General features: G+C 43.0%; 1 protein-coding gene across 4 annotated transcripts in view; it reads left to right on the forward strand.

The window, feature by feature from the left end:
• The window catches only part of CDKAL1 (CDKAL1 threonylcarbamoyladenosine tRNA methylthiotransferase), a 1,068,031-nt gene that overhangs the window by 572,694 nt on the left and 482,568 nt on the right, over window positions 1-12,769 (forward strand). The gene's annotated exons all lie outside the window — the stretch shown is intronic.

A 12,769-nucleotide genomic window follows, 5' to 3' on the forward strand; every position in this document is an offset into this window, starting at 1 on the left:
AGCAAACCCTGTGTGGACCTCGCCCCCCGAAGATTACGAGCCACTGATTCCTGATTTTGTGGCAGAATCAGGAATCAAGTTTGACACCACCGGCCTCACAGAAATTGACTTTTTCAAAGTCTTTTTCTCTGAGGATTTTGAAAACCACATGGTGGAGCAAACTAATTTGTACGCTCGGCAATTTTTGGAGCAAAACCCGCTTTCATCCTATACTAACTGGTCTCCTGTGGACGCAGTTGAAATGACAAAGTTTTGGGGCCTGGTCCTCCACATGGGTATCCTGAAGAAGCCTGAAATTTCGCAATATTGGAGTGTTGATATTTTATACAACACTCCAGTGTTCCGAATGGTCATGGTCCGGGCGCGTTTTCAGGCCATCCTCAAGTTTCTGCATTATAACGATAATGCACAGTGTCTCGCACGAGATGACCCCAACTTTGACCATCTGTTCAAAGTTCGGCCGGTCATCGAACACTTCAACAAAAAGTTTGCTGAAGTGTACGTGCTCCAAAGGAACATCTGCGTGGACGAGTCCTTGGTCCATTTTAAGGGCAGGCTCGGATTCCGTCAATACCTGCCCAGTAAGAGGGCCAGGTACGGAATCAAACTCTATAAGCTGTGTGAGAGTACCTCAGGGTACACCCACAGGTTTAGAGTGTACGAAGGAAAGGACACCAGGATTGAACCCCCTTAGTGTCCTCCTGACCTGGGAGTGAGTGGGAAAATTGTGTGGGATTTGGTGCAACCACTGCTGGATAAAGGTTATCACCTCTACACTGATAACTTTTATACCAGTGTCCCACTCTACAAAGCCCTCTTTGCGCGAGGTACCGCAGCTTGCGGTACTGTCCGCAAAAATCAGAGAGGCCTCCCGAAGACGCTACTTGGGCAGATGCTCCGAAAAGGTGAGAGCAGGGCCCAATGTAGCGACCACCTGCTGGTGGTCAAGGACAAGAGGGATGTCTTTCTCTTGACCACCATACATGGTGATGGCAGCGCCCTCAGCACTGTACGGGGTACCTCGGCACAGGTCAGCAAACCTGACTGTGTGCTGGGGTACAATAAAAACATGGGGGGGCGTTGATCGCTCCGATCAATACCTCCAACCGTACAATGCTTTGAGAAAGGCCAAGGCGTGGTACAAAAAGCTGGTCGTGCACATCGTCCAATTGGCAATGCTCAACGCATTCCTATTGTCACAATGTGCATGCCCCAGCGATACGTCGTACCTTCAGTTTCAGGAGGTAGTGGTTAAGGCCCTGATGTTTGGCACTCTGGAAGGAGCGGGCCCCAGAACTTCCGGAAATGAAGGTGCTCGTATTGTACCAGGTCAGCATTTCCCGGGGGAGGTCCCGCAAACTGGAAAAAGAGGTAAATCGCAAAAAAGGTACCGAGTGTGTTACAAAAACGGAATACGCAAGGACACCATTTATCAATGCGACACCTGCCCCGAAAAACCTGGCCTGTGTATGAAGGATTGCTTCAAATTGTACCACACCTCAATGCACTACTAAATTTCGTTACCGGAAACATTAGATTAGTTGGGGCACATCTAGATAAGTTCCTTGGGGGTCTAGTTTCCAAATCAATGTCACTTGTGGTTTTTTTTTTACTGTTTAGGCACATCAGGGGCTCTGCAAATGGAAAATGACGCCCGCAGACCATTCCATCTAAGTCTGCATTTCAAAACGTAACTCCCTTCCGACCCTGCCGTGTGCCTAAACAGTTTTTTCCCACATATGGGGTACCAGCGTACACAGGACAAATTGGACAACAACTTTTGGGGTCCAATTTCTCCTGTTACGCTTGGGAAAATTGAAAATTGGGCACTAAATGATCATTTTTGTGGGCACAAAATAGGATTTTTTATTTTCACGCCTGGGCAGTATAAACTTTAGTGAAACACTTGGGGGTTCAAAGTTCTCACCACATATCTAGATAAGTTCCTTAGGGGGTCTAGTTTCCAAAATGGGGTCACTTGTGGGGGGTTTCTACTGTTTAACCACATCAGGGGCTCTGCAAACGGAACATGACGCCCGCAGACCATTCCATCAAAGTCTGCATTCCAAAGCGTCACTTCTTCCCTTCTGAGCCACGACGTGTGCCCAAACAGTAGTTTTCCCCCACATATGGGGCACCAGCGTACTCAGGACAAATTGGAAAACAACTTTTGGGGTCCAATTTCTCCTGTTACGCTTGGGAAAATTAAAAATTGGGGACTAAACAATCATTTTTGTGGGCACAAAATAGGATTTTTTATTTTCACGCCTGGGCAGTATAAACTTTAGTGAAACACTTGGGGGTTCAAAGTTCTCACCACATATCTAGATAAGATCCTTAGGGGGTCTAGTTTCCAAAATGGGGCTACTTGTGGGGGTTTCTACTGTTTAACCACATCAGGGGCTCTGCAAACGGAACATGACGCCCGCAGACCATTCCATCAAAGTCTGCATTCCAAAGCGTCACTTCTTCCCTTCTGAGCCCCGACGTGTGCCCAAACAGTAGTTTTCCCCCATATATGGGGTACCAGCGTATTCAGGACAAATTGGAAAACAACTTTTGGGGTCCAATTTCTCCTGTTACGCTTGGGAAAATTAAAAATTGGGGACTAAACGATCATTTTTGTGGGCACAAAATAGGATTTATTATTTTCACTCCCGGGCGTTATAAACTCCTGTGAAGCCCCAGGGGGGTTCAAGGTGCTCACCACACATCTAGATAAGTTCCTTAGGGGGTCTAGTTTCCAAAATGGGGTCACTTGTGGGGAGTTTCCACTGTTTGGGCACATTGGGGGGCTCGTCAAACGCAACATGGCGTCCAATCTCAATTCCAGCCAATTTTAGGTTGAAAAAGTCAAGCGGCGCTGCCTCCCTTCCGAGCCCTGCCGTGCGCCCAAACAGTGGTCCCCCCCACATATAGAGTATCAGCGTACTCAGGACAAATTGGACAACAACTTTTGGTGTCCAATTTCTCCTGCTACCTTTGGGAATATAAAAAATTGCGGACTAAACGATCATGTTTGTGGAAAAAATATGATTTTTTATTTTCACGCCCGGGCGTTATAAACTCCTGTGAAGCCCTAGGGGGTTCAAGGTGCTCACCACACATCTAGATAAGTTCCTTAGGGGGTCTAGTTTCCAAAATGGGGTCACTTGTGGGGGGTTTCCACTGTTTGGGCACATTGGGGGCTCGTCAAACGCAACATGGCGTCCAATCTCAATTCCAGCCAATTTTAGGTAGAAAAAGTCAAGCGGCGCTGCTTCCCTTCCGAGCCCTGCCGTGCGCCCAAACAGTGGTCCCCCCCACATATAGAGTATCAGCGTACTCAGGACAAATTGGACAACAACTTTTGGGGTCCAATTTCTCCTGCTACCTTTGGGAGAATAAAAAATTGGGGACTAAACGATCATGTTTGTGGAAAAAATATGATTTTTTATTTTCACGCCCGGGCATTATAAACTCCTGTGAAGCCCTAGGGGGTTCAAGGTGCTCACCACACATCTAGATAAGTTCCTTAGGGTGTCTAGTTTCCAAAATGGGGTCACTTGTGGGGGGTTTCCACTGTTTGGGCACATTGGGGGCTCGTCAAACGCAACATGGCGTCCAATCTCAATTCCAGCCAATTTTAGGTTGAAAAAGTCAAACGGCGCTGCTTCTCTTCCGAGCCCTGCCGTGCGCCCAAACAGTGGTCCCCCCCACATATAGGGTATCAGCGTACTCAGGACAAATTGGACAACAACTTTTGGGGTCCAATTTCTCCTGTTACCCTTGGGAAAATTAAAAAATTGTTGCTAACAGATCATTTTTGTGACTAAAAAGTTAAATGTTATTTTTTTCCTTCCATGTTGCTTCTGCTCCTGTGAAGCACTTGAATGGTTAATAATCTTCTAGAATGTAGTTTTGAGTAGTTTTGAGTAGCTTGAGGGGTGAAGTTTTTAGAATGGTGTCACTTTTGGGTATTTTCTGCCATATAGACCCCTCAAAGTGACTTCAAATGTGACGTGGTCCCTAAAAAAAATGGTTTTGTAAATTTTGTTGTAAAAATGAGAAATCGCTGGTCAACTTTTAACCCTTATAACTTCCTAACAAAAAACAATTTTGTTTCCAAACTTGTGCTGATGTAAAGTAGACATGTGGGAAATGTTATTTATTAACTATTTTCTGTCATGTAACTCTCTGGTTTAAGGTCATAAAAATTCAAAGTTTGAAAATCGCAAAATATTCTAAATTTTTGCCATATTTCCGTTTTTTTCATAAATAAACGCAAGTTATAGCGAAGAAATTTTATCACTAAAGTGAAGTACAATATGTCACGAGAAAACAGTGTCAGAATCGCCTAGATCCGTTGAAGCGTTCCAGAGTTATGACCTCATAAAGGGACAGTGGTCAGAATTGTAAAAATTGGCCCGGTAGTTAACCTGCAAACCACCCTTGGTAGTGAAGGGGTTAAAATGTCATTTAAGCCCCTTAAAGTAACTTCAAATGTGATGTGGTGCTTTTTCATTGTAACAATCCTGGCTACTCTAGCTCATATGTTACTGCAGTTTGCATTAATATACTTTTCAAGGGTCATCTTCAGCTATGTGTGCCATTTGTTGTTATAGTCCATCCACAGATAGGGTCATAGAGCTCACTCCTATACAGATACTATAATGGTGGATTTTGTTCTAATATCCCTGATTGGACCTCATTTAGCAGTATATACAGTAGGTCATTTGAAGTTATTCCTTAGTTTTAGGTGAAGGTTGTGTCCCCTTTTAGAGGCTTTCCCTTTATACGTAATTTTAATTGTTTTATATATGGTTTAATAGAGGTTTTTGCTTTTAATACTTTATCAATCTTTGTTTTTTTCTGGGTAAAAAATGTAATAGCCCAGATAAAAGGTAAAATTATTGTTTAATTGTTTTTCATATTTTAGTATATTGATTTGGATGTTTTTGGCAATTTATCAGAGAAAATGTTATATCATCCATGCACAGTGCAGCTTTCATAAAAAAAATTAAAATCTTCATTTTCTCCAATTTCAAGTGAAACACAGTGCTCAATAACAAAGTCATCACGACATAATTATGAGCCCATAGATTTGGAAACGCGTTGGCTGAGGAGGCAATTTAATCTTGAGATCTCTGGTGAAGGTGTGTAAATGTGCAATTTATTACTTTTACAACTGGAGAAAATAAAGCAGACTTTGAAGATTTATTGAATGCTGGACTGCTCATCAATGATATAGCATTTTGTTACTGCAGAAGGCACCTGGATTTCGGCAAACACCATTCAGAGATATGGGACGTCGTGTACGTTTCTCCTACAAGCCCGATATGTACGAGTGTACCTTTTTCTTCTTGTGGTCCTTGCAGAACAATCTCGAAACATGTCAATGAAAAGTGAAGCGATGTGCTTGTTAATTCCCATCATATTTTTTCTATTTTATCGCGATCAATCTGCCAGTATTGTTCAGTTCACAATTCAGAACACTTAAAACCTCAGAATTAGTGAAAGATAAATGCACTAATTGGACTCTCGGAATTGGGTAATTCCCCCAAACCGCCCTGCTATTAACATTACTGACATTATGTCAATTGTTTAGCAGTGAAAAGGTCGCATGGAGCCACATGGTAATTAACCTAGCAACTGGAAAGTCTATGGAAACTATTTTCCTACAATTGTGCTTGACCTTCTTGGGGTTAACCTGTGCAATGCAGCGCTCACTGGTGGGTTTTCCCTTTAGAAACATCCCATCCTGAAAGGTCACTATGGAGAGAGAAAATGTAATGTAGTGACATGACTCATTCAGTCGTGTGAATAAGCAACACCTAAATGTACTAAAGCTGTATTTGACTTGGAACATAAAATAGTTTCCATAAAAACACAGCGACTGTGCCTGGGCATTTTTGTTTAAGTCATATCCTGCTGAAAATCTGCGGGCCGGTACTGCCCAAATCAGCCACTTAATGTCACCATCATCTAATTGAGTTCAATAAAGACACGGTACAAATGTGTCCTCCCTCCTGTACTTGATTTTAGTTTAGTTCTCCTAATTTATCCCATTACAACATTAACACAATATAATGCCATACAAGCAAAGACCTTGACAAGCTGCAACTCGCATCACAACCAGGAGATATCTCGAGGTAGGATGTCTGTCACAACGGCTACTGAGAGACATATTGTGACATGATATCGCCAAATCATGTTTTTTTCTATTTTTATAAAAGCTTTACGACACTCAATTTTGGATGTGTTGAAGCATTCCGAAGGTGCGAAAGAACTCAACCTTTCCTGTAGCACAAGCTAAAAATGACTCGTTAGAAAGCCAGAACCAGTAAAGTGCGACACACCTATAACATACAGTCAATCTAGAGAAAAGAGGGTGCGTGATAAGGGCGCAGCAAAAAGTAGATACCGGAATCCACAAACTGCCAGATAAATACACACGACAAATCTGCTGTATTGAGAACGCACAGAGGACCAAATAATTCAAAAGAACACGTAAGATCCAATGACAACTATGGGGTCGCCCCTTTCCCGTAGCACACACAACATCATACATTCACTTATCTCAGTAGTTGTCCTACAAGCAGTAGGAGTCCCCCTGCCACAATACATATACAAGAGTAGAGACTGCACCTATTTTGGATGGTTTGCACTTTATTATTATTAACCAACAAGTGTAATAATAAAAGCAATGTTTTAGAGGTGTTAAGCATTCTTCATCTGGTTCTAGCAAATATAGTTTAACCCCTTTGTGACCGAGCCAGTTTTGACCTTAATGACCAAGCCAGTTTTTACAATTCTGACCACTGTCACCTTATGTAGTAATAACTCTGGAACGCTTCAACAGATCCCACTGACTCTGGGAAAGTTTTTTCGTGACATTTTCTACTTCATGGTGGTGTTAAAATTTCTTCTATATGACTTGCATTTTTATGAAAAAGACATTTGGCAAAAATTTAGCAATTTTCAAACTTAATTTTTGTGCCCTTAGGCTAGTTTCACACTAGCGTATCTTCACGCAGCGCACGGCGCCGCTAAGCCCCTCCCCATGCCCACCCCCTCCGGTCATCTCCTCCCTACTATCGCACAGCGCTGCATGCAATCTTTGCACCCTATGTTTAGCATAGGGTGCGCTGGCCATGCGCTTGTAGGATTTTTGCGTGCGCTGCGCACTTTTGAAGGTGCGCCTAGCGCACCAAGATGCAACATGGTGCGTTCGGCGCACCTTCAAAAGTGCACAGCGCACGCAAAAATCCTACTAGCGCACGGTCTGCGCACCCTATGCTAAACATAGGGTGTGGAGATCGCATGCAGCGCTGTGCGATAGTAGGGAGGAGATGACCAGAGGGGGCGGGGTGTGAAGATACGCTAGTGTGAAACTAGCCTTAAATCAAAGCGATATATCACACAAAATAGTTAAGTTACATTTCCCACATGTAAACTTTACATCAGCACACTTTTGGAAACACATTTGTTTTGTTAGGACGTTATCAGGGTTAAAAGTTGAGGACAGGGGACTGAAAAAACCTGCCTTGATCATATTTTCCAGGTTCTCGGCTAACCCCAGTAGCAGAGACCGCGGAGATTTTCTGAAGCTGGGGGGGTACTATACCCTTATTTCTCAGCGCCGTTAAAAATCAGTGCTGAGGAATAAGTACCCTTAACTGCCACTGTTAAAAGTCGTTTCAGGGGTTAAAGGTGTTGTCTGGTCACTGGTTATTACCCGTTTTTCTTTTTTTGTATTACACCAAAACATTTACAGAGATTGTGGTTCATTATAAGTCAGGCAGGAGAGTGAAATGAGTTTACTGAAGATCTGTTTATACTACCCGAGAGGCGGCACTAACTGATCGCTGATCGGGGGTCTGGCTCTAAGAATCAGCACTGAACCCATAGGCTGTCATCATTCTCAGCAGTGGGTCCTGGTAACACACGACAAATGGTGATCTTTTGTGCAGCACAAAAGATCATTTCACCTGACAAACGAGCGTTTTGCTCATTCACTGGGTGAACAGCCGACATCAAGATTTCAAGTCAATAGTGAAACAACTGATCCTAGAAATTCACCTCAATGGTAATCATGCACTGTAAATGTAGTAGTTCTCACTTGTTTGTAAGGAACCACAATTTAATTTCTGTAGATGTTTTCATGAAATACAAAGCACAATTTCTAGTAGTGGTTAATACTATGTTTGTTACCGCATGATTAAAGGGATGGTCCACCTTTGGGGTACCTCTAATTTCTTTCTTTTTAATTGATATTAAATGTATGATTGCCAGGGGTTCAGTTGCCGAAACCCCCACCAGTCCTGAGAATGGAGGTCTTAAAGTCCCCTGTACAAATAGTTTGCAGTTAGCTAGTGTGACCATCACTCATCCATTGGTATTGGTGACATATGCTCCCTTGGTACTGATCAAACATTTATCTCCTATCCTGTGTAAGGCAATAAGAACGTAAAGATTTATCTCCATTATGTTGATGTTTTTAAGACCTCATGTAACTGCCTTTACCTCTGTACTCCAGCATCAGAGGGACATGCGCCTCTGTATAAAGCTTGAGTTGCAAATGTCTATCAGGCTGTATATTATTAGAAAATAATAAGGTGAATTTTAACTACAGTTAAAGCATTTTTTTCCCCAAGGTTGTAAAGACCTGAGGTGTAAATGTACTTTTGTGATTATGTACCTGATGGCTTATTCTGCGGCACTGTTAGCAATTAACACTGCTCGTTGCTCATTAGGTGTGTCAATGTGTGTTCACACTGGCCATTATTATCCCGATAAAAACCACTTTGCGCCTGACAGAGAACTGACTGTGTAACTGTCACTACTAGACAAAACTTTTCTCCACCACGGTTATATCTAGCTTACATAGGTGCCGTTTCATGGGGTGGCATAGATGACAAATGACAGCATAGTTCCCAATTTTAACTTTTCACTCACTAAGGTTGAGTTACATCTGATGCCAAAATGCTGACCATTAATCCGTGTGTAAAAAACTATTATGGGAACTACCTCATTGGCTTGCATTGATCAGTGTGCTGTCCCTATTATACTGCATACGGCTAGTGTGCTGTCCGTATTATACTGCGTATGGTCAGTGTGCTGTCCGTATTATACTGCGTACGGTCAGTGTGCTGTCTGTATTATACTGCGTACGGTCAGTGTGCTGTCTGTATTATACTGCGCACGGTCAGTGTGCTGTCTGTATTATACTGCGCACGGTCAGTGTGCTGTCTGTGTTATTCTGCGCACGGTCAGTGTGCTGTCTGTTATTCTGCGCACGGTCAGTGTGCTGTCTGTATTATTCTGCGCACGGTCAGTGTGCTGTCCGTATTATACTGCGTACGGTCAGTGTGCTGTCCGTGTTGTACTGCGTACGGTCAGTGTGCTGTCCTTGTTATACTGCGTACGGTCAGTGTGCTGTCCCTGTTGTACTGCGTACGGTCAGTGTGCTGTCTGTATTATACTGCGCACGGTCAGTGTGCTGTCTGTATTATTCTGCGCACGGTCAGTGTGCTGTCTGTATTATTCTGCGCATGGTCAGTGTGCTGTCCGTATTAAACTGCGCACGGTCAGTGTGCTGTCTGTATTATTCTGCGCACGGTCAGTGTGCTGTCTGTATTATTCTGAGCATGGTCAGTGTGCTGTCCGTATTATACTGCGCACGGTCAGTGTGCTGTCTGTATTATTCTGCGCACGGTCAGTGTGCTGTCTGTATTATTATACTGTGTACGGTCAGTGTGCTGTCCGTATTATACTGCGTACGGTCAGTGTGCTGTCTGTATTAGGCCGGGGTCACACTAGAGAGGAATACGGACGAGTGAGAGGCGTTAAAAGCACGCATTACACACGGACAAATGATTCTCTATGGGGCAGCTCCCTTCAGCCGTATATTTCTCGTCTGTATTCTACGGTCCGTGCCAATCGCAGCACGCCCGTAGTACGCCAATGCAAGTCTATGGGTGCGTTAAAAATACGCATTACACACGGACCAGATGTGTGACTTGCGAGAAATACGCACCCAGTGTCATTTAGAAAAGCCGGCAATTCAGTGCGCGATACAGTAAAATCACACTGACAGGTTTTATAACACAAACGAAAGACTAGATATAGACACATAGAATATATATATATATATATATATATATATATATATAGATATACATGTCATTGAGACACATTATATATATATATATATATATATATATATATATATATATATATTTCACACAGAGTTCTTCATAGCTGAATAGCCGCTAATTCAATTGCCGGCTTTTGTCAAATCATTCCCCAACCCGACATGAAATGACACATGGTTTATATACAGTAAACCATTTCATTTCATGTTTTGTATGTCTTTCATTAGTAATTAGATGAGGATTGATGTGTAAAATTTGGGAGGTGTAGGTGTTAATTTAAGGGGTTAATTCGTTGTAAAAAAAATTTGTGGGCTGCCGCATTGACAAATTACCACTGGAGCCCACAGTGTGCTGTCTGTATTATACTGCGCACGGTCAGTGTGCTCTCTGTATTACTCTGCGTACGGGCAGCATGTGGGCCTGTTATATGCTTGTCTGGAGTAGCCCGTGAGTTGCATTCTCACGCTGTGATGTTTAACTGCGACAGCCCCGTGCCGCTGCAATCTGTTTACTATCTCATTGCACGATCACTTAATCTTGCAGGAAAATAGCTATTTCACCTACAAGACCGCTTGGCCGATCATAATATCCAAATGATTATGGAAGTGTAACAGCTATTTCACAGTAAGTATAAACTGGTTTTCCATACGTAGACTACAAGTCTGCAGTCACTGTGTGTGACCACAGATTTGTGAATCCTCACTGCGCACAGTGAAGATTCCTCAGGACCAGCGTCGGGAACTAGTGGGCACCAGACTGCAAGTACACAATTTGCATACATGTAGTCATGAATGTGGCGGCTGGATGTGCGCGACCCCGCTCCATAAAAGTGAATTGAGGGAGGCCGGACACGTCTGGTTGGAATGTGGCCGACAATATGCAAATCACAAACTTGCAACCACACACCAGCCACTCCCTGCACCGACACCGGCGAAACCTCACAGCGCTCAGTGCATGAATGTGAAGATCCACACACCTCTGACTGCAGACTTGTTCCCCAGGGCTGGACAACCTCTTTAAAGTGATTATGCAGGGGAGCAGAAAAAGCCTGCAGCAGCCCTGTGCTGGAGGGTATAGCCTCTGCATTTCAACACAGCCTTATCCTGTCCAAATTGCCTTTACACCAGTAACCTTTTCTGATGCGACTTGGTGGTGGCCAGTAATAAGCAGAGCTTTGTGACTGTAGGAGATTATGCCTTGACTAAATCTCATCTGCCTAACATTTACAGAGAGAATTATTCCTGGAGGAAAAATCCTTCGGATTTTCATTAAATACGTAATGAAAGGTGACTTCATAATTTCACACCACACCCGGGGACTCACTTTGGCTGCTTTCCATCAATTTCACAATGACATGGCGCTTTCTTTCTCTGATATTTGGAAAGCGCTCTTATCCAACACCTTATTAATAGATCTTTCCACCAGTCCACTGAATTTTACGCATCAGTAATTTTGTGAGATTTATGAAGTGTCTTCAGCTGCAGTGGACCGTCTCCTCCAGATCTTCCCGTTCAGCCTTAATAAATATTATATAACATTTTCTGGATTTTTAGAATGTTAGTGTTTTTCTATGCACAGTGCTTGTGCTTTATTAAAGAAAAACCTGGCTGTGATATAATGCTCATGGTGACTTGTAGACATAGGCACACTTCAAATGTTTTCTGCTAACCTGTGGTTGTAACGGCAATTTATAAATTTCCATAACCTTTATTTCCCCACAGGATCCATGTGAGAGTAGTAGTAGTCAGAATCTGCTTTTCTCCCTGATGTATTAAACAACTGCCATCTTTAACCTGCTTTGTTAGCAACACAGCTTTAATATGTCACCTTCTAATTCCTGACCTGTGGTTCATGATGGCCCTATGATATCATGGATGGGGTAGTGTTCAGTCAGGTGCTCATCCTGTTAAAGGGAACCATCAATATTTGCCTGAAGATATAGTATTAATCTGGAGGTAAATAGCATTCAATTATTGTCTGACTTACTGAAAGCATGGCTACCAGGGTAAACAGAACTTGTCCACCTGGGTGCCCCGCTTGCCTTCAGTTATACGGGTGTGCACAGAGCAATCAGTCATCACTTTACTGTGAGCGACGGTTGTAAACACTCCCTGACACTTCGATAGCTCATTCTGTGTATACATGCATGCTGCAGAGCATGTTATCGTCAGCTCATCACCTGTTTACACAGATCAACTTATTATTGAGAATGATGCTCGTTAAGCCAGATTATAAAGCATTGCACTCGACAAATTAGCATTTTGTTTATCTATCTTTGGTGTGCAGGTCTATATAGACGAGCCAGTAATCAGTAATAAGAGTTCCTGTGAACGATTATATTATTCACTAGTCTAAATGGGCCATTATTGTCTCTGGTATCTGTGAGTACTGTGTGCAAAATACCTAGTGTACCTATAAGCTGCATTTTTATACTGTTCTCCCCTGATTTTACATGCAAAATCTGACCTGGAGAAGCCTGTCACAAGCAGGAGACTGGCTTAAACTCGATGACAAAGACAACATTCGTCTGCAGTGTGAGTTAGGGGGCATCAGCTCTCTGTCACTAAACGATCACTGCTATTCTCATCTGAGACTTGTAGCAGAGCAAGTGTTATCCAACTTCACTTTCTCTG

Source organism: Dendrobates tinctorius, unplaced genomic scaffold (assembly GCF_039654945.1).
Source record: "Dendrobates tinctorius isolate UK_male_01 unplaced genomic scaffold, ASM3965494v1 ptg000004l, whole genome shotgun sequence".
Classification (NCBI taxonomy): domain Eukaryota; kingdom Metazoa; phylum Chordata; class Amphibia; order Anura; family Dendrobatidae; genus Dendrobates; species Dendrobates tinctorius.